A 4,187-nucleotide genomic window follows, 5' to 3' on the forward strand; every position below is an offset into this window, starting at 1 on the left:
AAGAGGGTAGAGAGGGAAAAGAGGGAACAGTATGGAAATGTTCTGGAATATTTTTCTGTGGGCCAGAGACTTGTTCTTTTTCATTGATAATTGTTTTTAAATTGATTGATCAATTAAATCAAAACAAAGTTACATTTCCCCAAGTCTTCAATATGGAAACTGTTGTGTCCGCTGACCACCACAGGGGGCCAGCGCGCACTTCTGAGCTTGAGTCCTGGACAACAATGGGGACTGGGATCCTGGTCCCTCCACTGGGGAACCAATGGGACCGTGGCGGGAGATTTAAACCCGCCAATGGGACCCAGGGGTGTGTCCCCGGGAAGTGTATATAGTTGGCCAGCCGGCCGTTGTTTGGGGTCTTTGTTGTGTACCAGTAAAGCTAAACCGATAACTGCATCAGTCTCCATGCTTTCTTCATGCGTCTAACCCACTACACTTCAGAAACCTTTCTGAGATAATGAATGAGGAGCAAGCACCTACAATTTAGTAAGTCAAAGCTACATCTGGTTGTCGGGCCATCTTTAGGAACCTGCACTTACCGTCTCTGCCGAGGTCACTGAGCAACACCCTTTGCCAGCAGTCGAGGGAGGAGAAGCCCTCCATTTCGTAGTGAATTATCACAAGCCTTACCAGGGTCTTATTTTTACTATAATGCCACTGTGTTTATTAGGTGTAATTGTTTTGCCCACCAGCTGCCTTAAGTAGAAACGCAGGATATAAATCTTATCATTTATTTGCATGGATGTATTATTATTTCTTTATCCCATCCTTCTTGCAAAGAGTTTAAGGCAGCTTGTTGTTCCCCAATCCTTAATCAAACCCTTTTAAACTGAGAGGTGCCAATTAGTCCAAGGCTCTTGACAATTAATCAACTAGAACTTCGCAGCTGATTATTCTGCCCATGAAAGTCATTTAGAGCTTGCAGTCTCAATTTTTTAAAAAGGAATCCTAGGTTCTCAAGTTGACAAATTTTATACTACAGCAAAAATGGAGGAGGGAGTACGTGTCCACGCAAATTCTACACACCCATTAGAGACTCACTAACTGAATTCCTAGAGTTTGAAAGTACAGAAGTTATGAATTTTGTACATTCCAGGGCAAATCAGAAAAGCTGTGAAAGTAGAGCATATGATGGATGATTTATGTGTTTGAGCCGCGTCAAGCTTCATGCTGAAGCCAGGGTTGCAATTATTCTCATTTTCAACGCTCTTTGCAATTGCATTTAGTCTCCAAATACAACATAATTACCATGTAGAGGGTAAGCGAGTTGTCTGTGACTTTTGGAAAGGACCAAATTGCTGTTGACTCTGCCCAAGAAAACCATTCTTAAATTGCTTGTTTGAATTTGGCACTGCCCTCGCAACATTTTTCCCCTTCTTCACAGAGCCAAAGCATCGTAATTTCCACTCTTCCGCAAGAAAACGTTTTTGCACATATACAGTATCAGCCGTGAGCCAACCTCAGGAGTTCAGGCCATTTTTGCCTGGCCTGACCGCACCTCCAATAATGAAGGCAAACTTCCCTATGTGGCTTTTCTTGGGTTTAGCAGAGTTTGATATGGCCTTCGTCATATGAGTATATCATAAAGGCCAACCCGACACTTAAGAACATAAGACCATAACAGAAGCCAATGTTGGATCAGCCAATGGCCCATCCAGTTCAACACTGTCACACAGTGGCGAAAAATACCAAGTGCCCTCACGACACCAGTGGGGCCAGGACACTAGGAGCCCTCCCACTGGTGCCCCCCCCCAAGCACCAAGAATACAGAGCATCACATGCCCCAGACCAAGATTTCCTATCTATACCTAGTGGCTAATAGCCACTGATGGACCTCTGCTCCATATGTTTATCTAATTCCCTCTTGAAGCCATCCATGCTTGTTAGCCGCCATCACCTCCTGTGGCAGTGACAAGCAAGGAAACTTCAGAGGTCATATAACGGAGGGAAATGCCATATGAACCTACCCATCCTCTACAATCATCCTCTGAGACCCTGCTTCAGATGCCTTTACTTTCTGAGTTTAGGCAGATGACAACTAAAGAGAGAGCCTCCTTGGTTCTGTCACTGAAATCGTGGAACTCAAGCAGTGCACGAGTGGCCGCTCATGAACACAGGAAGCCCCGCTCAGCAGCAATCTGGAGCCGTGCAAGGTCTTGCAATGCCCCCTGCCTATTTTAAGATGACAACAGTTATATTCTGCTCAAGATCTGAACTGCTCCACTCGGGGGGGGGGGGAGGGGCTGTTCTCAACATTTTCTCTGTTTGTCATGTGTCGTTCCCATGTTCTGATCTATGCATGCCCCCAAATGAGTGTCAGGTTCCACAGCCAACAACTGAGTACACGCTTATCAGAAAGGTTATACTTTATTGAAGAGCTATAGATGCATTAACAAAGGCACCGTTAAGTGTTAAGAATGGCGTCGCCTCTACAAGCATAATGGGATATAGGGTATTCGTATGCACACACACACCCTTCCTTGGGCCAATTAGCCATATTCCTGCGAACGGGAGAAGGAGCCCCAGGCCGTTAGAGCCAAAAGCTGGGAACTGACAGCGCTCCCACAGTTCCCTCACTCCCAGACACCACACCACCTGCACGGCTATAGATAAGCAAGCATTACAGCAGTGAAGAAGCACAGAAGGAATGCAGCAGTACTTTGTACACAGGTCACTGAAACATCTGACCACTCCCGCTACCATGGCAGCATAGCTGACATTCTGCCCTCTCAAAAATCGAGTCTCCCGGTCATTCCGGGAGTTCTCCCAGTTTGTCCGGGAAGTCACTATGGAACTTCCGCAACAACTGAGGGGCCCGAATATCCCCTACTTCCACCCACTCGAGGTGCTGGGGTCTGAAATCTAGCCATTCAACAAAATACAACAATTTTCCACGTTTAAATCTTAGAAATCTCATAATGTTCCTTGCCCTCAATCAAGATAGGAGGGGACACCAGTTTCGATGGACGCCAAGGACTGGAACCAGAATCCCGTTTCAGGAGGCTGAAATGAAACACAGAATGCAGTTTCCTCAAGTTTTTAGGTAGATCTAAGTCCACAGCTACATCATTGATTACTCTTTTCACCTTGAAAGGACCAAGGTATTTCCAACCCAGTTTTCGGCTAGGGCGCAAAACCTGAATGTTTTTTGTAGACACATAGACGGAGTCCCCAGGCTGCAGAGCCCATCCCTCCACCCTTCTCTTGTCAGCCTGAGTCTTGTACGCCTCCTTGGCTGCATTCAAAGTCTTGCAAAGGAGCGGCTGTGCGATCCCTCACAGCTATTAAGTCCAATACACGTTTAGGCAAAGTAGTATTTTATTAAAGCCATGTTAGAGCAGGAACAAGTGCACTGTTGAGAATACCTGAGACGGGCTTAGCAGGGGGATAATGAAAGACATTCAAACCGTTAATAACCAATAGACTTGGTTCCCGTCACGTGGGCAGACTTTCGTATTCGCGCCCAAAAGCCTGAGAAGCAACGGTTCTATAAAGATAAACAATTAAAGCTTCACACAGTCCAGCACATTATAGTCTAAGCAAAGCGGCTCCTTCTCCACACCTGTTAATCTTGCAGATAAGCGTACACTAGTGTTCATAGAATGGAATGCATTACAGAGGGATACACACAGGGCACACAGTAGGCATGCGCAGATGCCATAGGAGGGGGGGGTTCCCCGTCCACAGAGTTCAATGGCAGCTAGCTGACAGCGGCCAAGACTCCTTTAACCATTGACACCGTTGAGCAGCATCCCCCCCCCCCAAGTCAATATCCCCTTCCAGGAAAGGCACCGGCGGTCATAACCATACAAAGCTTTAAATGGCGACACAGCTGCAGGGCTTCCTAGATGACACTTCCGTCCTCGACCCATTCCAGTCCGGCTTTCGACCTGGGCATGGAACGGAGACTGTACTGGTTGCCCTTACTGACGACCTCCGTAGACATCTGGATCGAGGCGGTGTGGCGGCACTGTTGTTGCTCGACTTGTCGGCCGCATTTGATACGGTTGACCATCAGTTGCTTACCCACCGTCTTGCCGACGTGGGGATTCAGGGGCTCGCTCTTCAATGGCTTGTCTCTTTCCTCCAAGGTCGGGGACAGAGGGTGGAATTAGGGGAGCAGCGGTCCCGGAGGCACCTGCTTGAATGCGGTGTGCCTCAGGGGGCAGTTCTCTCCCCGATGCTAT

The 4,187-nt window shown here is 47.4% G+C and overlaps 1 protein-coding gene across 4 annotated transcripts in view; it reads right to left on the minus strand.

Annotated features, from left to right (window-relative positions):
* Positions 1–4,187, minus strand: part of BCAS3 (breast carcinoma amplified sequence 3) — an 812,136-nt gene that overhangs the window by 557,816 nt on the left and 250,133 nt on the right. The gene's annotated exons all lie outside the window — the stretch shown is intronic.

Source organism: Gekko japonicus, unplaced genomic scaffold (genome assembly GCF_001447785.1).
Source record: "Gekko japonicus isolate JY-2015 unplaced genomic scaffold, Gekko_japonicus_V1.1 scaffold348, whole genome shotgun sequence".
In the NCBI taxonomy this organism is placed as follows: Eukaryota; Metazoa; Chordata; class Lepidosauria; order Squamata; family Gekkonidae; genus Gekko; species Gekko japonicus.